Source organism: Dipodomys merriami, unplaced genomic scaffold (assembly GCF_024711535.1).
Source record: "Dipodomys merriami isolate MVZ:Mamm:240054 unplaced genomic scaffold, mDipMer1.0.p SCAF_68, whole genome shotgun sequence".
In the NCBI taxonomy this organism is placed as follows: domain Eukaryota; kingdom Metazoa; phylum Chordata; class Mammalia; order Rodentia; family Heteromyidae; genus Dipodomys; species Dipodomys merriami.
In genome coordinates, this window is record NW_027206268.1 from 4,160,448 (window position 1) to 4,185,149 (window position 24,702).

The window sequence follows — 24,702 nt, forward strand, 5'->3', positions numbered from 1 at the left end:
AAAAGAAGTCTTCTTGTTTTCAGTATTTTTTCCATAAGGAAAGTGAGCCGCTTGTGGTGAGAAATGGACTGTGATTTGTGCCGAGGTGTGTCTGAGCCAAGAATGAGGCCTTTCAAATGGAGAGGCCTAAAGGAGATGGAATGAGCGAGGGCAGCCCCCTTGGGCAGGGCTGAGCTGAGGGCCCAGACTGTCCCAGGGCCACACGGGGAGAGACCAGATGCTTTATGTGTATGCGCGTGAGAGAGGACCGACCTCCATGTCCATTTATGTTAGGCCAAGTCGGTGCACCTGAGCAAGGATAGCCGTGTGTGTGTGGGGGGGAGCGCTATGGTGACGTGTGTCTGAGAAGTTGTGTGTGTATGTGTATTTGTAGGTAGGAGTACATGTGCACAGGTGTATTCTGGGCAATCACTTTATCCTGTATGGCCGAAGGAGCAGGAAAAGCTTGGGAAAGAGGGTCAGAGGGCTCTGGTAAGCGACAGCCAATAGGAGTTGAGAGCCTTCCCATCCCATCCCTGTTTCTTGGATGTGATTGGAGTGACCGTGCCAGTACTGGGGCTTGAACTCCGGGGGGGGGGGGGGGGCAGAGTGCCCTCTCTTAGCTTTTTTTTTTGCTGAAGGCTGACACTGTACCGCTTGAGCCACACCTCGACTCCCAGCTTTTTGCTGGTTATTTGGAGAGAAGAGCGATGGATCTGCCTGGGCTGACTTCAAACTGATCCTCAAATTGTGATCCCAGTTGCTGGGATTACAGGTGTGAGCCACCAGCGCCTGGCTTGTGCTGTCTGTCCTCTGTGGCAGAGGGGTGGTCCGGGCTTCCCGGCAGGAGGGTTGGGGCTACCGCAGCCCCTCCATGGTCGGGGGCACTCTGGGCTTTGGTTCTTGCCTATTCTGTCCACCCCGCTGTCTGTGTGGCTGGCCGGCTGGCCCCCCACTTCCTGTGTCCCGCGCTGCGTAGGCTTTCCTGGCTCATGATCTGAAGCTGCTGCTGGCTTGGGGTTTCCAAGTAAGGGTGCTTTTGAGGAACAGGCTCAGGCAGGTCAGGTGAGACTCCTCTTCTCCACCATCAGACAGGACTCTGCAAACCTCTCTGCTCAGGGCCCGAGGTTGGGGGTGGGAAGGGCTACGGCTGCCTGCATCCATCCGGGTGGGCCTGGCTCTCTTCAAGCACTCCAGCTGTAAACTCCCAAACACATACTTGGGGAGGTCAGCCTGGCCTGCGGCTGGGGCACTCCATTATTCCCGTGACATATCTTTGAACATGCGGCAATCCCTGCCACCCCCACTCAAGCCATCTTCTCTGCAGAGCGGACTGTCCACCTCCCCCACTCGGCCTCCCCACCCCTCCCCACCAAGGACTGGTTCCTAGGACCACTCAGCATCCCGATTTAGCCTATGCGCTACTCGCATGCAAATGTGCTCAAGGAGTCCCTTTCCTTTTCTTTTCTTTTTTCAGTTGTGGAGTTTGCACTCATGACCTGCACACTATCTGTGAGTTTTTTTTTTTTTTTTTCCCTCAAGGCTAGCATTCTACTACTGTGAGCCACAGCGCCACTTCTGGTTTTCTGGTGGTTCATTGGAGATAAGAGTTTCATGGATTTTCCTGCTCAGGCTGGCTTTGAATGTGTTCCTAGGATCTCAGCCTCCTGAGTAGCTAGGATTATAGGCGTGAGCCACCAGTGCCTTGTTTCCTCTTTCCTTCCCTTCCCTCCCTCCCTCCCTCCCTCCCTCCCTCCCTCCCTCCCTCCCTCCCTCCCTCCCTCCCTCCCTCCCTCCCTCCCTTCCTCCCTTCCTCCCTTCCTTCCTTCCTTCCTTCCTTCCTTCCTTCCTTCCTTCCTTCCTTTTTTCTTCCTCCTCCTTCCTCCTCCTTCCTCCTTCCCTCTCTCCTTCCTGTCTCTCTGTCTCTGTCTCTCTCTCTGTATTGAGTCAGACTAGGGCTTCTTGCTCTCTCACTTTACCACTCCAGACACTTACTGCTTTTTGCTGCTTAATTGGTGATAAGAATCTCACAGATGTTCCTGCCCAGGCTGGCTCTGAACCAAGAGTCTCAGATCTCAGCCTCCTGAATAATTAGAATTATATGAGGTTCTTTTTATATTTTATTATTTTATTTTCACTTATTCATCTTTTTTTTAAAATGTTTATCTTTAGGTAGTTGTACAAGCAGCATGCCGGTTTGTGAGCACACTGCGTGTTGATCACTTGATCATGGGTTTCTTGATCACTGTCACCCTTTCTCTTCTCCTTCCTGCTCTCCCCCCCTCATATAAAACTCTTTATATCTGAGCATGGGAGCCATTTCCTGTCTTCAACACTGGCCTCTGCAAAAGGACAAAGGAGCTTAGAGAAAACCTAACATTCTTGTTTGTGTTGGTTGTTTCTTTTCCACCATCTAGCCTGGTCGATACTTCTGATTTCATCAGAAAGTCCTTTTGAGATGATCTGTTTTGAAGCATAGAAAAAGGCAGCCAGGGAAAAGGATCCTGGGGAAGAATAGAAGGGTCTGTTTTGTAGCCCCACCGGGCCTTATTGGTCAACAATCAATAAATCCCTCTGAGCTCCAGTTCCTCAAAGTATCATATTACCATTCTGCAGCCTTCTCTATGTCTTGGGATCTCAATCATTCCCCAGAATAGAAGAAGAAAAGAAAAGCCAAGCTGGGCACTAGTGGCTCATGACCATAATCCTAGCTACTCAGAAGGCTGAGATCTGAGGATCTCGGTTCAAAGCCAGCCTGGTCAGGAAAGTTCGTGAGACTCTTATCTCCCATTAATCACCAGAAAACTGGAAGCGGCTCTGTGGCTCAAAGTGGTAGGATGCTAGCCCTGAGCAAAAGAGCTCAGGGACAGCACCCAGGCCTGGAGTTCAAGCCCCATGACTGTCGAAAGGAAGGAAGGAAGGGAAGGAGGAAGGGAGGGAGGGAAGGCGGGAGGGAGGAAGGAAGGAAGAAAAGCATAAATGACCACTTATGTGAAGAGCTAGGTGCTAGACTGGTTTCAGTTTGTGTCTACTCTCTGGATTTTAGTAGTTTCTTGTGTAAAATATGTGATTCAGACCAGTCAGGATGCTTGTTGGCAACTAATAGCAATCTGACCAAATTGGCGAGGTAGAGAAGGGTATGGTATTGTCTCATGTAAGTGAATAGCCTGGGGTAGAACTGACTTCATGAAGGGGGGGCACAGGGGCTCCCTCATACATGTGATCAGCGCTCATCACTATTTCTTTCCCATAGCAGGTGTAGAGAGCCCCTCTGAAAAGTTCCACTTTGTTCACCTTCTATTTCTGAGCCAATCTCTGATGACTGGGTTTGGAACGTGTGGATTGGACAGGTGTAGGTCATGTGACCACTGCCTGGGAGTAGGAATATGCAAGCTTGCTCCAGCCAAACCCTAAATCCTGTGTGTGAGGAAGAACTGTCAGCAGAAAAGAGGGGGATAGGTGCTAGTCAGCCTGCACCCATGCTACCCACTGCTGCTAGGTGGATAATTTTAGGAAATTTAGTTCTAGAATACCCAGATTTCTCAGGAAGAACTTAAAGGAGATCTATTAATAGCAAAGTATTTCCCAAACATCAGTAAGGAGCTTGGCGTGGTGGTGTATGCCTATAATCCCAGTACTAGGGAGACCAAAGGAGAAGGATCATGTTCAAAGCCAGCTTGTTCTAAGTAGTAGGATCCTATCTCAACAGTAACAAAGAACGAAAATCGACAAAAACAACAAAAAAAGTCAGTAAGCGTTTAAATGGGCTTAACACTGATTTTTCTGTTTATTCCTGTTGGCTGCCTTATTATTGGAGTCTCATGTAAGTTTTCATTGATAAATGCTTGATTTTGCTGCTTAAGAAGAGCTTAAAAACTATTGGAATAGATTCTGTCTAAAGCTTCCATTTACAGTGCTCCCCAGGGTTGCATGCCAAAGTGAATAATTTTCTTTAATTAGGGGCATATGTTCAATGGTAAATCTTCAACCCTAGCCTGGCCACTTCTCTGCCATATGTTTTCTTTTCCCAAATGATTCTGCTGGCATTGTAAACATCTTTGTCAAGCTAGAGCCAAGCCTGTCCCACCCCTAAGGACCCGACACCTGTTTCATACTTTGTAAATACTCTTGTAGATGCAAAAGGAAGCCAGTTTTAGTACAACCATGTGCTGGTTCTTGCCTTCAACAACCCAATTGCTTAGTTAGTTAGAGACAGAGGCACTTTGTAAATGAAATTCTGTGGTCTGGCTAACACGGGACCAAAAGAAAGTAGCTGTCAGGAATGGGCTGATCTTACTGGTTGGGAGCCCAAGGCAAGAGTATAAATGGAGGTCCTTAAATCATGTGTTTATGTCTTCATGTGATCAGGGCTATTAATCAAGCCAAGGAAGCCAAATACATTTATTTCCTCTTACTTTTGCAATGACCTGGAAGATGTGAGTTCCCCTAGAACCATGTGGTGGCAATAACTCAGTGAGAATGGACGTCGTGGTTCTGTGTTCTAGATGAGGGTTCTTTGGACCTCAGATATGCTGGGGTGTACAGAGCACACTGCAAATAGCGTCAGATGTTGAGGCATGGTAACAGTGGGCCAGGTCCTCAGTGTCAGGGCTGGGAGTACTGTTGGGAGAATGGCAGCACTCCCGAGTCAGAGCTGAGCTCAGATGGCCTCCTGCCCCCTGCCAGTGCCTCCTTCAAACTGGCTTCCTTTCTCAGCACTGGTAAGATCTCTAGGCCCTGTAGTTCCTGGACACAGAGAAGAGGAAGCCTCATTTTCTTTCATGGCTGGGTTTAGGTATGGCACCTCTAGGAGACTTTGGAACAAGGAGGTTCTGAGCCTGGATGGGTGGAGGAGGGAAGTGCCTGTCTTCGATGTATTTTCTGACTTTTGTCACCTGGGTGCTTATCTCCAAGTCTGTTTATCTAAAGACTCTGTGGTTCTAGACAGCCTCAATGGTACCCCAGCTGAGGGATATTCTGAGCTCTCCCCCACCCCCCACCCCAGAGTAGCCCAGATCCCTCTATACAGGTATTCTCAGGATGAGATTATCTGTATTGGGATATGATACCTTCTTGGATCCTTACCCAGGATGTATTTCTCTGGCATTCCTACAGGGAGGGGAGCAATAGGGAGTAAAAAAGAGAGTGACTGTGGCTAGCACGGGAAGGACTCAGACTTGTGTAGAAGTGATTTGCCAGCCTGGGAGAGTACATCCAGGAGGTGCTGGTCACCATATTGCTACAGGCTCTCTCACCGCAAGGGCCTGGATACATGAGAACGTGTTCAACAAGGGAATAGGCTGGCTTTCTCCTTTCCCACCACTCCCCGGCCTCAGACTCTGCCTGTAAGGTGTGTCCTAGTCGCCTCTACAGTCCTAGCCATAGCTGATGGGAGCTGACAGGGAGCCTACAAACACACAGCAGTCTGACGCCCCATTAATCTCCACATCATCTTTGGGCGATCGTTTCCAGCAGAGGTGGAGGAAATGATAAAAGGAGCAGTGTTTCTGCACGCAGCACTTCTAGTGAAGCGTGTGTGCATGGTGATTCACATCAGCACATTTTTAATATCCATAAACCCATGCCGGCAAGGATGGAAGCAGCCCGGTGCCAAACCTCCTGGCTTCACAAATGTTCTGGACTTAGGAGAAGAGCCGTTGGTGAGCAGGCAGGCGGCTGTCTTGCTGGCTGCATTTCTCCAGTCTGCTGCGTGCTAAATGCAATGTCCACACTTACATGCCCCTGTGGGGGTTTGGAGAGACCTCGGGCCCAAGTCCTGTAGAGTTGCCACACCTAGGCAAAACCCTAGCCAAATTGTCACTCTTAGGGTTGGGTGACTGAAGATGTATTTTTCTAAGGCAAGGCCGTTCATTGTTCAGAGCTGGACTTTCAATGGCTTGAGTGCTAGAGCTGGGAGAGCCCCGCTGCACAGCAATGGTGTGTGTTCAGGGCACGGGCCTGCAGGCCTGGCGAGGCCAGGAATGATCCAGGAAGCAGCATGCAATCTGCCCATCTGCCCATAATGCTTCCAGAAGTTGCTACCAAGAACAGAAATCTCGATAATCTGGTTTCAAAGAATCAGTTGGGAAAATAAAGGTCTCAGTGCGTCAGTTAAGTAAACATAAAGTAGCCGGGCGCTGGTGGCTCACACCTGTAATCCTAGCTACTCAGGAGGCTGAGATCTGAGGATCGCGGTTCAAAGCCAGCCCGGGCAGGAGAGACCGTGAGACTCCTATCTCCAATAAACCACCAGAAAACCGGAAGTGGCGCTGTAGCTCAAGTGGTAGAGCGCTCGCCTTGAGCTGAAGAGCTGAGGGACAGCGCCCAGGCCCAGAGTTCAAGCCCCACGACCGACAAAAAAAAAAAAAAAAAAAAAAAGTAAACATAAAGGACAACATAAATAAAGATCAAAACCATAGCAGTGAATAAATCGTATTCAGTGAGGAAGGCAGTCTTTACTGAATTCAAGAAGTGGATTGTCGTTTTCTGAGATTTGTCAGTGGAGTGGGCCATGTGAAGGCTGTGTCACTTTCCAGTGTCCAGGTGGAGGTGTGAGGACTGGTTGCTTGGGATAGAGAGTAAAGTCTTGAGCTATTTTGCCCTAGTCTGGGTATGGAGTTTGGGTCTTTGAAAAAGAATGGATAATAAAGGGAGAAGAATTCTCAGTGCAGGGCTCTGAGTGCAGAAATGTACAACACACCTGACAGCTCACTTCAAATACTCTCTGTGCTTGTCTGGTTTAGTTCATCTTGGAACTACCCAGGTGTAGGACTCATGTCTGGTGGAATGCTCAGGGTTCAGGCAGTGCCTGTTGGCTTCAGAGGTTTGTTTCCAGGCAGGGTTCAAAACTAAGATACTCCGGGGACTTGAAAGTAAGAACCAATTGTGGCTCAGAGATTCTTGGCACAACAGACTACAGTGTCCTGAAATGAAGCTCTTCTTTTTGTTGGTTGTAATGTTTAACTCTGGGCCTGGGCGCTATTCCTGAGCTCTTCAGCTCAAGGCGAGTGCTCTAGCACCTGAGCCACGGTGCCACATTCGGTTTTTCTGGTGGTTTATTGGAGATAAGAGTCTCATGGACTTTCCTGCCTGGGCTGGCTTTGAACCGTGATCCTCAAATCTCAGCTCCTGAGTAGCTAGGATGACAGGTGTGAGCCACTGGCATCTGGCCCCAGATTTTTTAAAAAGGAAATTAAAGTGTGAACAGAGCATGTGAAACTTCTGGAAGACCATTGAAAGACCAAACCATTGAATCATGGACATAGAAGAAAGGGAAAATGTACAAGCTCAAAATATAGAAAACATAGTCAATAAAATCATCAGGGAAAAATTCTCAAGTCTTGAAAACAAGATGGTTATCAGGGTATGGGAGGTTTTTAGAATAATCAAGAGACAAGGCCAGAAAATAACCTCTCTAAGGCACATTATAATTAAAACATTAAAGATATTGAACAAAGAAAGAACACTGGAGATGGTGAGAGAGCAGCTCTTAGTCATATGTATAAGCTCTTAAGTCATATGTACAATTACATCACGGGCTCCACCTCATGACTTTTATCTAATCCCAATTATCTCTCAAATACCACTAACATGATATTTGCTAAACTGACTGTTTTTGCATGCTAGTAAGTATAAAACCAAAATAATCACAGTTAAGAAATAAGAATAGGGGCTGGGAAGTTGGCTCAGTGGTAGAGTGCTTGCCTTACATGCCTGAGGCCCTGGGTTCGATTCCTTAGCACCACCTAAGCAAAAAGAAAAAAGCTGGAAGTGGTGCTGTGGCTCAAGTGGTAGAGCATTAGCCTTGAGCTGAAGAGCTGAGGGACAGCACTTCAGGCCCAGAGTTCAGGCCCCACGACCGGACCCCCAAAAAAACAGAAATAAGAATAGAGGGCTGGGAAGTTGGCTCAGTGGTAGAGCGCTTGCCTTGCATGCCTGAGGTCCTGGGTTCGATTCCTCAGCACCACATAAACAAAAAGAAAAAAGCCGCAAGTGGCACTGTGGCTCAAATGGTAGAGCGCTAGCCTTGAGCTGAAGAGCTGAGGGACAGCGCCCAGGCCCAGAGTTCAGGCCCCATGACCAGACCCCCCCCACCCCCCCCCCCAAAAAAAAAAAGAAAAAAAAGAAATAAGAATAGAGAGCAATTTATTACCTGTGTCTGATTTAAAAAACAAACATGGGAGTTGTCTGCAGAGCAATGCTTTCCTTGATCAAAGGAAATGAACCTATACATATTCATATTTCCCCCTTTAGGGTGGGTATATTTCCAGCCTTGCTCAGCTTAAGGTCAAAGTTTAAGATGGAAAAGTGGCAAACACACGTAGCTCAATGTCAAGGAGCATGTGTTTGAAAGCTTAAAATGGCAGACAAGTGCACTTCTGGGCATGCTTGGTTTTTGCCCTAAAGTTTTGGCTGAAAAAGAATTAACCCTTAAAGGTGCCTGCCTTCACTTAGCAGCTGGCATTATGACCGAAGCTTAAGTTTTTAACACCTAAAACTTGGGGACACAGTCAAATCATAGAGACTAGACTCATGGGAGGTAGAATGTTGGTTTCTAGATTTGGGAGTTATTACTGAATGAGCATGAAGTTTGAGTTAAGCAGAACAACACTGTACCTGTAGTTAATAGTACTATATCATACATTTGAAAATTTATTAAGAAGGTAGATCTCATGTTAAGTGTTCAGATTAAAATTAAGCTGGCTCACCAATGGCTCACGCCTATAATCCTAGCTACTCTGCAGGCTGAGTCTGAGGATCATGGTTCCAAGCCTGCCCTGGCAGGAAAGTCCATGAGACTCTTATCTCCAATGAGCCAGGAGAAAACTGGAAGTGGCGCTGTAGCCCAAAGCAATAGAGTGATAGCCTGGAGCAAAAGAGGGACAGTGCGCAAGCCACAACTGAAAATTAATTTAAAAAAAAAAAAAAAAGCGTTTTCTAAGGGAACTTCAGGGGAAGATAGCATTCATTGCCCCCTGCTTCCCTTGCCCGAAACCTTCAGGAGTTGGGACCTTGGAGACCCAGGGCTGATGAGAGGAAGGGTGATGACTCCCCTGCCAGTGACCCCCACCGTCCTGCCACCTACAAAGGGAAAACAAGAACCAGAGGCCCCAGGCCCTCCAGGGAGGTCTGTTCATGACAGCTTCCTACCGGAACAATACGCTTGACACTGGATAGTCTGCAATCACCAGTCAGTCATTCCTTCTGTCCAGACTCAATCAGCTTGTCAGAGCTGGGGGAATGAGGTGATGTCTCTGCTTGTGCAGGTTCCGGCTGGACAATCTCAGAGACTCTAAATGCATTCCAGCTCCCAAGGCTCTGGACAGATTGCTTTGGCCTGCCTGTGTGCAGAGGTGTGTGTGTGTAAGTGAGAGAGAAAGTTGGATTCAATTTCCTTTGCTGTGATGTCATGGGTCGTGTTTCTGCTGGTGGTCCTCAGTGGGGGACAGCTGTTAGTGTCACTCACAGACTAGCTGGGAGAGACACGATGACTACCAGAGAATGTCCTCCCAGCACTCGAGTTCAGGCTCCTCTTCCTGAGATAGATTTACGCTTTACATTCACACTCCTGGCTTCTGGAGACACAGAAATGCGGGGACATAGTTCCGACCCTTTAGAACCTTGTAACTGATGGAGGTAGCATGCCTCTCTTGAAAGCAACAGTAGAGGTATGGGACAAACGGGACACCACCTTGCTGGTTAGTGGGGGGTCAAGTTCTAAGTATATAACAGGACTTCTGGGTCGTAGATCTGCCCTCACTATTTACTGTACACCATTGTGTAAACTAAAATCCTTTCATGTCTGACAGGGTCAGTTTTTAACCTGTGTAAAGTGGGAGAGAAGAGTATCTGTCTTAGCAGCCACACAAAAGTCTTTATCAGGGGCCGGAGTGAGCTGTGCAGGTGTCTGGAGAAGTAGGCAGGGAGCTCAGGTGTGTACCAGTGTACTGTTGGCTGCTGCTAGCCAACAGGTGCCATTGCTTTGGGGTTCGACTTGCAGAATCAGGTCTTGAAGTTCTTCATTTCCCTGTGTGTGGTCCCATGAGCATTCTCAATGCCAACCCAGCTCTCTGTTCTTCAAAATGAAGGTGGGTTGGGCAGTGCCAGCGGGTAGAACAGTTATCTCGACAAAGCCCCTTGGGAGCCAGGGGGCACATGTTCAATCGTAGGATCAGACAGGATGTTTCCACAACAGGGAAACTGGTGTCTGGGAAATGTAGAGACTTGGTGGTTATATAGGATGAGTCCTACCCTATAACTACTCCTTTTTTTTTTTTTTTTTTTGGTTGGTCATGGGGCGTGAACTCTGGGCCTGGGCGCTGTCCCTCAGCTCTTCAGCTCAAAGCTAGCACTCTGCCACTTGAGCCACAGTGCCAGTTCTGGTTTTCTGAGTGGTTCATTGTAGTTAAGAGTCTCACAGACTTACCTGCCTGGGCTGGCTTTGAACCTCTGCCCTCAGATCTCAGCCTCCTGAGTAGCTAGGATGACCGGTGTGAGCCATGGGTTCCCAGCCCTATAACCACTCTTAATTCAGTCTGCATTTTGTTTCTCTTCACCCAGTCTGAACACAGCGATGTTTAGAGGAAGTGGGAGTCAGAGGGCCAAAGCATGAACAGCGCTCCTAAAGGTTGTTCAGGATGTCAGCAAACATCCTGAAGAGGGGTGGCATTCAGACCATAAGGGTCAGGAGCCTGGGACCAGCAACCTCTTCCTAAGACATTGTCCTCCATCCTCTCCACTTTCTCTCTTTCCTTAGCTTTCCCTTTTCTCTTCCTCTTTGCTTTCCTTTCCTTTCTTCCTCCTTACGCTTCTCTTTTTCTTTTCGTACCTCTCCTCAGCTTCACCCCTGGACAGGTACCTACCCTAATTTCTCTTGGTACACATAGCCACCAAGACTAGCAACACACCACATATTCAAATCATAGCTGTAATTGCTTTAAAACTCTTGCTAATTCCAACATCTGGGTCCCTGCTCATTATCCTTTATCTTGGATTTGGTTGCATTTTCCTGCTCTTTATATATGGAGTAGATCTCTTTAATTCTAGACTCTATGGATAGGATATTGTAGAGGACTCCAGACTCTTATAAAGAATGCTGATATTTTGTTTTTATCTAGTAAGCTATATGGTTCCATTCTGCAGACTATCAGAAGACAGCAACTAAAATCTCTGCTGAGTTCTTTTTTGCTGGGCAGTTCTGAGCCTGCGTAGTACATTAATCTGCCAGAGGTTTGTCACGAGTCTAGGCAGAGAAATCTTTTTGTCCCTTTATTTTCCTGAAGCTTAGGCTTCCTGAAGCTTCTCTGGCTCTTTAAGCCAGAAAAAAACAAACAACTTTTGTTGTTGTTGTTGGTGGTGTGGGGCTTGAATTCTGGGCTTGGGCCCTGTCCCTGAGCGCTTCAGCTCAAGCAGAGCACTCTACCACTTGGGCTACAGTGCTACTTCCAGTTTTCTGGTTAATTGGAGATAAGAGTCTCACAGACTTTCCTTGCCCAGGCTGGCTTTGAGCCACGATCCTCAGATCTCAGCCTTCTGAGTAGCTAGGATGACAAGTGTGAGCCACTGGCACCTGGCTAAACTGGGGTTTTTAAGTACTGAACTCAGGGCCTCACACTTGCTAGGCAGGCCACTCTCAGGCCTCACCCGAAGTCCTATGGACTTTCTACAAGAGACTTTTTTTTCTCTCCAAATATCAACTATCTAAAATCTGCCTTCTTTCATTCTCCTGTGCCATTAAATCATTGCATTTTTCACTTTGCCTAGAATTAATAATAATTGGTGAGACGTTTGTTCTAATAGTTTATTTTACCATATCAGAATTAGAGCACCTTCTCTCTTTTTTTGTTGCCATTTTAAATGTAATACTGGAGACTCTACTCTCTCATGATTGCAAGATGGATACTGTAGCTCCAGCCAGCATGTCACCATTGCAGGTTGGAAGGAGGATGAGTGAAGAAGGATAAGAGGAAACTTTTAGCTCATCAGCCACCCTTTAGGTGTATGTCCACATTCTCATCTAACAGCTTTCACCTACAATTGGAAGGTTTTAAATGATGACATAATAATGAGGCTGAATTAATCCTTATTCCAAATGGAAGTAGAGCTAAGTAGTAAGAAAGGAAAGGGAGTGGCTCTAGGAAGGCAGATACAGCTATCCCATGACAAAAGGATTGTATCAGCATTTAGAATGTTAAATACAAACTGGGCTCAGTGGCGCACACAAGTAATCCCAGCACTTGAGTAACTGAGGCAGGGAAGAGAGAATTCCAGGGCAGCCTGGGTACATAGCAAATTCAAAGCCAGCTCAATGTTAATGCATGTTCCCTGCTTCGTTAACTCCATCCCTGGGGAATAGAAACCACTCCATAAAGGTTGGTTTTTTTTTACTATGGCTTGTGAGTTTCACGATGGATGTAAACCCTAAGCCTGATGGGAATCCAAAAGGGAGGTCCCTTATTCAACTCTTAGAACACAAGGGTAAGAAGGAGGACTTCGTGGAGGCAGTGACCCCCACCCCCAATCCCCAGCCTGATCAATAAGACAAATAACTGCTGACCAAGTCAGAGAAGGAGCAAGTCCCGGACAGGAGAATCAGCCCTGAGTAGTGTCAGAAGCAGCAGCCTGCTGTGGGTGGGACTTCACTGCTCCTCTGTGTGAAGTACAGACAGGTGAATGAGGATGTGGTGAGACAGGTCAGGGTGGAGGCATTATCTCCTAGTGTCCAGTCAAGTGCTCACGATAGAGCGAGGGACTATTCTACACAGACAGAGAGACAGACATAGGTACATGCTCACCTATGTGCCTGAGGTTTCCCTAGCCCTCGAGGCTTTCCACGGGGTAGGTCTTGAGCCCCCGGTGCTCAGGCCCTGCAGCTGTCCCCTCCCATGGGAGTGTAGGGAGCAGAGGTGATGTGGGTTGTGTCATCACTGTTGGTTCCCTGAGTGATCTATGGCCCTTTGTCCCCTCCCCGCCATAACTCTTTTTCCAAGATAGAAACTTTCAAAAACACGCTTGCAAAGTTGGATCCAACAGGAAGTGGAGAGCTGATAGTGTGGGAAGGAAACAAGAAGTGAGGGCTGGTTGTTGGCCTGAGCCTTTCCACCTCCTTTCCCTCCCTCTCTCAAAGCTGGGTCTGGTCCTGAGCTCCCAGATGTCCTAGTGTGTGGGTCTAAGAGGAGACTGTGCACCTGGGATGTGTCTGTGGCGCCTCCCCCCTCTCCCCCCCCCCCCACCCGGCCTGGACTCTGGTGTCAGCCAGAGATTTTCTAGGCCAAGCTTGGGGTCTTTTTTTTTTTTTTTTTTTTTGCCAAAAGCATCTCTTGGCATCTCTCTGTATCTGTTTCTCCTAACCCCTTTCTAATTGGTTTCACTCAACTTAGTGCAGTTCAGTTCAATGTGGTACCCGCTTCCAAGGTGCCAGGGCTTGGTCAGGCTTGGATGATCATTTCATAGGAGAGGGAGGATGAGGGGAGATTGGGAAGAGGAGGAGGAGGAGGAAGAGGGAGTCAAGCTTGTGGCTTGAGTGGTAGAGTGCCAGCCTTGAGCAGAAAAGCTCAGGATAGTGCTGGGGCCTTGGGTTCAAGCCCCAGGACTGGTATGCACATCCACACACCAGATGCTGCAGGTTTTGGCTCTTGGAGAGTTTTTAGAAGAGCTGGTCTCAAGGCAGATAGATCCTGCACGTCACCCACGTTCTTGTAACCTGGTTCCTCACTGTAGAGATGAAGTAGCTACAGTCCAGATAGGGCAAGGAACTGTCTCAGAGCTGCACAGCAAGTATTTTCATCCCAAGGATGACCATGAGAGATTAGGGAGGCCTTGCATTTCTCCAGGTGACCTGGGCTGGTATGTGGAGACCGTGCGGTCAGTAGGCAGATCCTGCCATCCCAGGGTCCTGTGGTATGATCTCAATGGCTTTCAGAGCACCCCCCCCCCATTCCCTCTCCCTCCCCAAGGCTGGGCTGTGGCAGGGCAGAGAAGGGATTCCTCTTCTTCCCCTGAGTCCTAGCCAGGGAGGATTGCTTGCCACAGAGGCTATGCCGCAGTCTCGGTCAGGGACAGGGAGCCCTTCCTCTCCCACCCCTTTAGAGAGCAGGTCTTTATCAGGCTCCAGCTGGGACTGCCTTGGGCCGGCTGGGATAGGCCAAGCAAAGCTCAGGACAGGCTGACACAGCATAGAGGAGATAACTTCTAGACAAGAGAGAAATGATAAACACGGGCTGCGCGCGCACGCATGTGTGTGTGTGTGCGTGAGTGCGTGTGCATGCACAGAATTCACCCTGATGGCCGGGCCCATGGTGGGAGAGCTTGGACTTCTGTAACCTTCCTTGTGCCCCCCACCCCCACCCCCCCGGGCCCGTGCCTAGACCCCTGAGGCTGTAGCTGTGTTGCCTTCAGAGGCCCCCGCAAGCCAGGTTCTCTCTCAGTGAACCGCAGTGGTGAGCTTGGCCTGATCAGTGGTAGGAGGCAGGAAATGGGCCGTGGCGAGAGCCAGGGCCTAGCCTGAGCCCAGAGCTCCACCCAATCTCAGTCGTTTCCTCCTCTGTTCAACAGGAGTCATTTTAGAGTGGCCCAACAGTGGTGTCTCAACTCGTGCTCATTCTACCCACACTCCTGGGCACCTCCTGGTTTCCAGGTTCCTAGGCACTGGGAAGAGAAGCAGAGTGAGCAGAGGCTGCCCTTTCTCCTCAGAGCTGTGAGCCAGGCTCCTCTGTAGGGCCCTGGTGTGGAGTGGGTGCTCAGGAAGTGGTCGTGACTGGTTTTGAGCGTTGTGACTATTCATTATTTTGAGCCAGTGCAACCTGGTTCACACCCTCCAATCTTCCTGGTCCCATCACATGAACTGACCGACTTGGAAGTCAGCCTTTAGTCCTTAGGTGTTCTCTCCTACAAGAAGCCAACCCTGATTTCCCCCTCCCCACTCTACCCTGCACAAGTCACTCTGGAATTTACCAGGGTGACTTACCGTGTCATCGTTAGTTACCCTCTCCATGCCCCAGCTTGGCGGGACTCGGCTCAGTCCCTTCTTGGCTTTCCAGTGGGTAGCACACTGTAGGTGCTCACTAAATGTTTGATGAATGAATGAATGATTCCAAGACTCAAGCAGAGCCCTTACTCCCAGGGCACTGCAGAAAGAACTTTCTGGACCGGGACTGACACTCACTTGTGGGGAAACGGCAGTGTGGGTTTGTGTATACCTGTGCGGGGCTGCAGTCATGGTTTCTGGCATTCATTTGTAGTGCTTACTAATGACACTGGACACTGTTTTGAGGGCTCCAGGTGGATTTAATCTCTCGCTTGCTCCAACAAGTTGAGAAAGATTCGTTTTCCCATTTATTTAGTGAGGAAATGGAGATCCAGAGTGGGTAAGCGTCTTGGGTGTTGTGCATGTGCACGTGCCCAAACAGGTGGACATGTGGGCACACCTGCATGTGGCACGGACTCAGTATCTTCCAGATGGTTCTTGTTATCCTGGGCAGACTCTGGCTCTAGGCAGGCCCTAGGCTTTGGGGTCTCAGAAAGGAACAAGATTTTGCTTGGGGACCAAGGGGCAGAAAAAGGCCGGGGAGGAGTCCCTGCTCTCATAAGGACTTCAGAGACTAGCCCAGAGGAGCTGAAAAGCCACTTGCCTGTTTCTTGGGCAGAGCTGTTTCTTGGGCAGAGCTGCTTACTTGTGGGCCTGGCGGGTGGAGGGGGCTGTAGGTCTGAGGGCGTCACAGACACCACCCCCAGCCTGGCACGCTTACTTACCAACTGTTTTTCCACCTTTCTCAGGTCGTGGATCTCCATGGCTTCCAGCGACGTGCTGCTGCTGAGAGGCACACAGTGTTGGCAGTTCTTCAAGCCCTCCATTCTGCTGGCTCCTCCTACCTCAAGTGGTGAGCACAGTGATTCCCGTCAGAGCCATTCTGAGAGTGCGAGAAGTCCACGTGTTGTCATCTGTCGTGGCTCGTTCAGCCAGCACCCACCAAGGATCGCTGCCAAGCCAGGCCTTGCGCTGGACACGTAGGGTGAGCCGAAGAGAGCCTAAGCTCCAGGGGATGTTGGGTGGGGAAATTGGTTGGGTTGCTGTCAAGAGTAGGAAGCCATGACTTCTGGCATGCTGGGCGGGGCTTGGGGGGGTGGCAGCGGGAGCAGGCAGCAGGCAGTGGCTGGTTGCGGGCAGGTGCAGGGGTGGGTGGCGAAAGCTTGTTGGAGGAGGTGACAAGTGGACTGAATTTTGAAGGAAACATTTAAGATAACTAAGGAAAGGAAGTGAGTGCAGGCTTGAATGAGCTGCAGTTAGCCTGACCATTGGAGGTCTGGGGAAATGCAACTTTGGTTTGGATAGGTAGTTGTGCATGTGTATACACACACTCATACGTGCGTTTGGACCCAAGGTGGTGATTGAAACATTGCATTGAAAACTCCTTTCATGTTTACTGTGAAAAACTTCGATGAAGTGGAATGCATGAGCGCACTGTCATTCATGTTTCAGAGTGTGAGTTAAGGTTTTTTTGTTTTTTTGTTTTTTTTTCTTCCTAAATCAAAGAACGTTAGACTCTGGAATGAGGAAGGATGCTGGAAGGGCAGGCTGCCCTGCTCACAGACATCCATGCTCCCTCCCTCTGTCACATTCCAAGCAAGGCTCAGAGCCCTCCTGGGACCTGCTGATATCTGAGGTCTAACCATCTTGTTTTCCCTGCCCTTCAGGAAGCTGAGCAATCTGACATTTGCCCCACATCACCTCTGGCTAGCCACGGGGGGGGGGGGGGGGAGAGGGGAGGGGGAGGTGGTAGTGGGGGAGGAAAGGGACTCCTCACCCGAGGGCATGGCTTGGACAGGACCCCAGGGCCTGGCTCCCAGGGTGCGAAGGTGAAGTTGGGTGGGCTACTGGCCAGACAATGGTGCCCAGCCTCGCCCTGTCCCCATGCCCAGACTCCACCCTGCTCCTAGCTTGGTGTACTGTCTCTCTGACAGATGAAAATGACAGAATATCTCCTTCAGAGCTTGTGGACTCCATAAGGTGGGGTGGGTGGGAAGTGCACTTTGGAGGGGAGAGAGGAAGGCTCAAGGAAGAGCCACTGTCAGCACTGTGTATATCCTGCCTACAGATGCCATTGGAGTCCATGTTAGATGTTGTGTCGGCTAGCAGTGGGAGCCTTGGGCCTCCTGAACCATTAATCAATAGATTGCCTATTGGGCCTCCTGCCTAGCAGTGCTTAGCTTCTGGTGAGCTGGGGTGAGTTGCAGGTGTCGTTCTTTTCTTTTTCTTTCTTCCTTTTTTTTTTTTTTGGTCAGTTGTGGGGCTTGAACTCTGGGCCTGGGTGCTGTCCCTCAGCTCTTCAGCTCAAGGTGAGCACCCTACCACTTTGAGCCATGGTGCCACTTCCAGTTTTCTGGTGGTGTATTGGAGTTTCACAGACTTTCTTGCCCAGGCTGGCTTTGAACTGTGATCCTCAGATCTCAGCCTCCCGAGTAACTAGGATGACAGGCGTGAGCCACTGGCGCCTGGCTCAGGTCTATTTCTTAAGATGGAAGGCCCGGAGGTCTCTAGATCCTGGAAAGACACAGAATTAAATCCTATCCCCACATGGTGCAGTCCCCACGAAGGGCTGATGGTTTGAGCTCCTGTTATCTAGTAAGCGTGCTCATCTCCCAAGTGGAACAGGTCTCCCTAGGGCACTGGGTTCCAGGCCAGGGCAGAGCTGCTGAGGGCAAGGTCAGAAGGTCAGGCTGCGGGCAGCAGGTCCCATGCCAGTCTTTGCTTCTACGTCACTTTGCTACATGCTGGGTTTCAAAGCCTGGTGGGGGCCAGTTCAGCGCAGAGTACCGTCCTTCTGTGTAGGACTATACTTGGGGGTTTGCTCATCTCAGTTTGCTCATCTCAGAGATACAGACAGCACTTCATGTGGGATCCTGGTGAGGCTCAAGAGACATCAGGCTGGGTTTTATCCAGCAGAGTTGACCTGCCTGAATGGGGAGGTGTGTGGGTGGGGGGCGGGAGGGTGGGGAAAGAGAGGCATGGCCCTCCTCCTGGCAGGCTCTCCCGCCATGGTTCACTGGGCCCAGGCTGGGGGGTGGGGAAGGGTGTTAAAGGGACTTATCTGGGTGACATCCCAGAATGACGGTAGCTCTTGGGATCCTGGGGATCAAAAGTTCTGGCTCTGAGGAGTTTGTGGGGGTTGGGGGGGTAAGTACAGATCAGGTGGTGATACCTGGTGGGCTCACCTGGCATCGTTAACCTGGGCTGGAGTTGGGGAGATGGCAAAGAGGTAGGACATCTTTATGTGGCTTCACTTTTTTCCTTACTTGATAATAATGGCAACAGTCAACTGGGTGCCGGTGGCTCCCACCTGTCATCCTAGCTACTCAGAAGTTTGAGAGCTGAGGATCGCGGTTCAAAGCCAGTCCAGGCAGGAAACTGCGTGAGACTCTTATCTCCAATAAACCACTCAGAAAACCAGACGTGGCGCTGTGGCTCAAGTGGTAGAGTACTTGCCTTTAGCTGAAGAGCTGAGGGACAGTGCCCAGGCCCAGAGAGTTCAAGCCCCATGACCGACCAAAGGGACAGCAGTCATCATGACTACCTTTAATCAGGCTCCAATTAAGTGCCAGATACGTCTATGTGTATAAATATATGATGTGTGTGCATATATAAATGCATGTGAAGCATTTATATATAAATTTATTTTATGTAATAACTTTTAAAATATGTGTGTATATATATATATATATATTTATAGAGAGACAGCCATAAAGATACAATACCCACACATGTGCACACACAGACACGTGCACACACATATACCTTTCTTAAAGTAGTCTAGAGATGGCAGTGAGGCATAAAGACAGGAAGGGATGCTCTTGATGTCCCAACATTTAGAAAGCAGCAGGATCAGGATCCGGACAGCCTCAGCTCTGTGTGACCCTGGAGGCCCTGTCCCTCTCTGTCCCTCCCCTCCCCCCCCCCGGCACCCTTTGGTGGAGCTTATACACCCCTACAGCCTAGCTGGACTTGGAAGGCCAGGAGACCGGGATGGGGTGGGCTTGCTGGGACCCCCTCTGTCCCTGTTTGTCCCTTGCCCTCCCCGGACCAGGTCTTGCACGGAAAGGCCAAGTTTCAGGCCACATGAGGAGTTGCTAAGCTGGCTTTCATCCGGTCCTGAGGTTATTTGTTCAGCATGGAGTGCAAATTTCCCTGTCTCAAGACATGGAATCTGGTACAGCTTTGCCTGGATCAATGTCCAACCCCTTTCAAGTTCTGGAGAAAGTTACTCCTTTCCAAAGTTCAGACCTGCCAGACTCAATAACTCCACAAAAATGCTTGGATGAAAATTGCTCCAAGCAATCCCAGCGGAAAGCCAGCACCTCACCCCTCGTTTAAAGTTATGATCCTTATCATAATTAATTCAATAAAGAAGTAATGTGCTTCAACCTAGGCAGAGAGAATAATTTTCTGTCCTGACTGGTATAAACTTTCAACTAGGGACATTTAAACTCTGGGTCTGAGCTCTTGCAGCAAGTAATAGATTGCAGGCCCTGGCCAGGCTGCAGACCCTTAGTTTAAACTGCAGTAAATAGGCGGCTATTGAAGAGAGGAAGGTTTGGATTCGGGTGGGCAGCTCCAATAAATAGCAGAGCGTTGTTTATAAACCTTGCCGTCCCAGCTGGCCTCCTCCTCGAGACAGGCAGTAGCGTGTGCTTGTTGAAAGTACCAGAGCGTTTGATCCTCACACTCCAAGCGAGCGGGCCACCTTGAGTCTTTACATTCAAAATCCGCTTCCTTCTGTGACTAAAAGGTGGGATTAGCTTGGCTTCTAAACAGACTAACACATTCTCAGGAGAACCTGACTTGGAGGCTGCGCAGTGATTAAAAAGTTCATTCTGCCTTTACTTCTAACATATTCCAAGCTGAGGAAGGGCCTGTGCTGTCCCCGAAGTCTGTTAGGTTTGCGGGAATTCCAAGTTTAGCCCTCAAAGTGGTCTGGAACGAAGTTAAACTAGAAGAGAAGTCGGTTCCAAACAGCTTTCAGATCGCATATTATGGGACCAGATGAATTCAGCGGCCATTGTTCTGTGAAAATAATGCGGAGTTGGGTGTGTGTTGGGGGGAGGGCAAGTTAAGGTTCTTAAGGGTGATTAGATTTGGAAACATCAAGGTGCTTGTCAGTCTCATATTCTCCTCTCCTGGCTGAGGTTTTTGGATGGCTCTTTTGTGACAGCAAGCGTGCATTCCAAAACTCTTTTCTCTTCCAGTTGGTGGAAGTGAAAGCTGTGGTGTCCTCAGCCCCCATTCTGCCCTGTGGGCCAATTCCACTCTTGTGGCCCCCAACTTGCCCAGAGCAGCACTGTGACAGGGCCCCTCGCTTGCCGCCTTACCTTCCAAACCACGCCAGACTCGCACTGGGCTCTATCCAAAACAAATAGCTGCTTGTAGACAGCCGATTGTGAATACTCATGGATGTTATTCATCAAAACACACAAAGCACACACACAGGGATCAGCCTAGACCTTTTTTTTTTTTTTTTTGGGTGGCATAAAACAATGCAAAAAGTCAGGCACTGGTGGCTCACGCCTGTCATCCTTGCTATTCAGGAGGCTGAGATCTGAGGATCATGACTTGAAGCCAGCCAGGGCAGGAAAGTCTGTGAGACTCTTCAATTGCAAACCAAAACACTCTAAGTGGAAGTATGGCTCTAAGTGGTAGAGCACTGACTTGAAGGAAAAAAACTTCAGGGACAGTGCTCAGGCCCCAAGTTTAATGCTTAGAACCCACATTTAAAACCTGTGAAGGCTTTCTCTCGGGGAGGGAGGCAGGAGAGTTCCTTTGAAACCTATGTGGCAGATATGAGCTCAGGCCGCAGCAGATGGTGGCGGCTGATATTGACTGTGGTAGACCTGATGCCACCAGCTACATCCTTTTGGAACACGGAGAAATAGACACAAATACGTGGCTGAATAAAAATAATCCTGTGCCCCTATTTCACATGAGGATTTGTAAAGAAAAGAAAAAGGGTTTTGTTTTGTTTACTCTTGGTATCTCATTTGCACCTGGGTCATCGGTTCAAGGTACAGAATTTAAAAAACTGAAAGCTGAGTCCAGCTTCCAGCTTTAGTTCTAGCAATGATCAAATATTTCTAGCGATGGTGAGTCTAGATTTCTGCTTTCTAGTTTTTTGTTTTTGTTGTTGTTTTAAGGTGAGGAAAGGATCTATGTTATGATTTGTTAGAAAACCAAAGGAAAAACTCGATAATAAATAAATACTTCAGGCTGTGGTTGGCTTCTGGGCTCTGTGTCCTGGTCCAGCCTATTGCAGGGTGAGGGAGGGATAGGGGGAAAGAGAGCTGGGGTGGTAGTCTGGGTCCCCCCAAAGGGCTCAGCTGTCAGTGGTATCTGTGATCTCTGCGTCTCCGACATTGTCTCTCCACTGAGAAGTGACCTTTTGAGACTTGCTGGGGTCTTAGTCTTGGAAACCTAGGCTAGCACTGTTCAGTGATTTCAAACAAACCAAATAACGTGACCGAAACGACTCAGAAAATCCTGAGATGCAAGCGTATGTTAGAGCAGCAGCCGAAATCCCGAAAGCCGGGGTTCCATGTCTCTCATGACACAAGCATTTGAGCCAGCACGTTTGACCAACACTCGCAACCCCTGCCTGCACCCCCCCTCTACCCTCCCACTGCCCCCCCAATCCCTCTTGGGTTGATTAAATTGGCTCAAGATGACACCAATAATTGGCTCAAGATGGGGCTTCGACAGCCCAATGATCCATATCTTCACATTCCCTAAAATCAGTCCTTGCAGTTCTGTGCTGGATTTAGGATGGTTTACATTGGCTCCGTCACAAACATTTTAATAAAGTCCCAGAGAAACCGCAAAATGGGTGACATCATTGGATGGTGTTAAAAAAAAAAAAAAAAAGAGTCCTATTTTGTAGGAAAGAGGCTGGGCCTCCCCGGTATGATTGGGGTCTGCCCTTTCCGTTTGGCCATTCAATAACCATTTGCTATAATGGGGACCATAATATCTAAAAGTTGGGGACTGCAGAGGTGGTCTGCAAAGGATGTTAGCTAGCTAATAAGTCAACAACAAATATGAATATTTTGACATGGAGTAGCCGAGAAGATGAATGACTGTAATTTGCGGGGGTGGGGGGGGTGTTGTAGCCTGGACTTGGGTGGAGGCAAATGAAGGGCTAATGTGAGGATACCCCTCGTCCCCTGTCCTAGGACCCAGCCTCAGGACAACGGGTCCTGCATCAGAGCACCCAGAGCTGCCAAGGGGAGCCGGTCTGAGCCCCGGGAACCCTAATAAGCGCGTTTCTTATTGGGAATTTTCCTTTTTTTTTTTTTTTTTTTTCTGAACTGTTCTCTTATCTTGAACTTTCTCTTGAGGGTTTATACTAGTTATTTTTTTTTAATCAGGAAAAAAAGCATTTTTTCTTTTATACTGAATGTAGCAATTTTTATTGTGTTCAATGATTATATATTTGACTGGAAATGTCTGAATAAAGAATGTCATGAATGGTGCTTCCCGCTGAGTGGTAAGACAGGGAAAACTTTTTGTCATCTGTGATTTGTTTTTCTGATAACCAAATTTCAAAGGAAAGGGGAAACACGTAGACCTTAAGGTTAATGTGTATACTCTTCCCCTTGCCAATATGTGTGTGTGTGTGTGTGTGTGTGTGTGTGTGTGTGTGTGTGTGTGTGTGTGTGTGTGTGTGTGTGTGTGTGTGTGTGTGTGTGTGTGTGTGTGTGTGTGTGTGTGTGTGTGTGTAAATTCCTGTTTTTGTTTTAATGTATTTTTAAAACAAGACTTCACTGGTGACTTGTGCCTACAAGACGTAAGATCATTTAAAATGACAGTGTCTAGCTTATTAGCTGAGACTCGATAGCGACGTATGGGGGGGCAGTCCGAGGTGAGTCGGCGTGGGGTGAAGTCCCCATTTCCCCATCATCACGGGCATCTTTGATGTGTGTCCCCTTGTCAGGGGGCAGGGCTGCAGTCCCCTTGTGGGTTTCTCAGGATGAATGGACCTTTGATGGTCATCAGGATTGACTATTCTATGACTCAGGATCAATCTGATGCCTTAAGCCGGCGCTGGTCAATTTTTCTGGTGAGAAAACTTGTAGGATTCTTTTGTTTCTTTTTCTTTTTTCTCAGTTTTTAACAAACATATCTTTTTTATGGTTCATCCCGAAATGGGAATTCCGGGGACTGAATTCACGTTCCGTGTGTAAAAAGAGAAAAGTGAGATGTGGTCTACTTTCTGTGTGTGTGAGAACACACACGTTTGTGCCTGAGTGAATGAGAGAGAGAGAGAGAGAGAGAGAGAGAGAGAGAGAGAGAGTGTGTGTGTGTGTGTGTGTTGGTTGTATTTTAAACAATGCCATCTTTTAAATGCTGAATCTAGTTACCACTGCTTGCTAATAGCCGCATCTCATTTTGATGATCGAGATCAGGCCCAGGGAAAATACCTGTTGTTTTAACTGAATATGCATAATACGGAAATTGAATCTTGTTCCTCTTGCAAAACAAATTCATTAACAATTTTTTATTTTTACAAGTAAGTTTATTGCTTTCACTCCTCTTTAGCTAACATCTATTACTGGGGTTTGTCTTTCCTTCTCTCCTCCCAGACAAATTTTTTTTTTCCCTTCCCTTGTGATGAAGAGAAAGTACTGTGGGAGAAAGAGACAGAAGTGAGCTCAAATCCCCCTCATCTTTTCTTCCTGTTATTATTATTATTATTATTATTATTTGCTTCACCTCTGTGAGATCACAGCATAGATGGCGCGTGAAGTGGGAATCACAGACATTTCTTAGGGCTGCTTAGAAACTGCACGGCAGGATGGGTAAGCCCCAGTGCTGAGTGAGCTGGGCTGATGGGGGAGGACGTGTGAGGCGTACAGCGAGCTTTGACTTGGAGGAAAAGAGGCTGTGGTTTTTGTTTTTTTGTTTTTCCTTTGGAAGTGTCCATTCCAAACAGTTCCTCCATTATCCCACTTAAAACACGGAGTAGACAGAAGTGTGGCATGGTTGAGTTTGGATCAGGAGCTCAGCTGCCCACAGCCTGGCCCATGACCTTGGATGACTTCTCAATACTGAGAGAATTTCCTTCTCTGTAGGATACGGTCGTCTTCTGTGAGCATTACTTTGCAAAGCTTGCAACAAAGCTTCAAGTGAGAGAAGAAACCCTTTGTCTTTCATTTGTGCCATTATTCTTACCGATCTTTATATATATATATTTTTTGGCTCTATCTCTCTGTTTTGTTTTTGTTTTTTTTTGTTTGTTTTTTTTTTACTTTCGATTATCATTTCTGCTTCCTCTGCTCTCAAAATTTTGGAGAGGAAAAAAAAGACCGATTTTGATTTTATTCTTCAACATTAAGATAACTGCAAGCATATTGTTGAAGGAAAATAAAAGGTATGTCTCAGGTTTTAGTCTGCAATAACTTAAAGAAAAGGACCCAGGGTAAAAAAAAAAAAAAAAAGGCAGGACCTAGCACTGTCTTGATTCTGTACAAATGTTCGCCTCCTTCAAAGAGACAAGCAGGCAAGGCCCTGCCAGATCTGATTGTGCAGCCTTGAAGGATCTGATCGCTGTCACTAAGGCCACTAATCAAATTTCCATCCAATATGCTCTTGCAGGATTTCCTGATCAAACACTTAAGCCTGCCCCTCTGCACCCCCATTAGCTAACATGTTTTATATGCAGAGGGGTCATCAAAAGTGTAATT

At 48.2% G+C, this 24,702-nt stretch overlaps 1 protein-coding gene across 1 annotated transcript in view; it reads left to right on the forward strand.

Moving 5' to 3' along the window:
• Positions 1–15,768: 15,768 nt before the first annotated feature.
• The window catches only part of Mrps22 (mitochondrial ribosomal protein S22), a 70,246-nt gene continuing 61,312 nt past the window's right edge, over positions 15,769–24,702 (forward strand). Inside the window, exon 1 of the mRNA XM_070005507.1 lies at positions 15,769–15,989. The gene's annotated coding sequence lies outside the window, so the exon portion shown is untranslated. The remainder of the gene's footprint in view (positions 15,990–24,702) is intronic.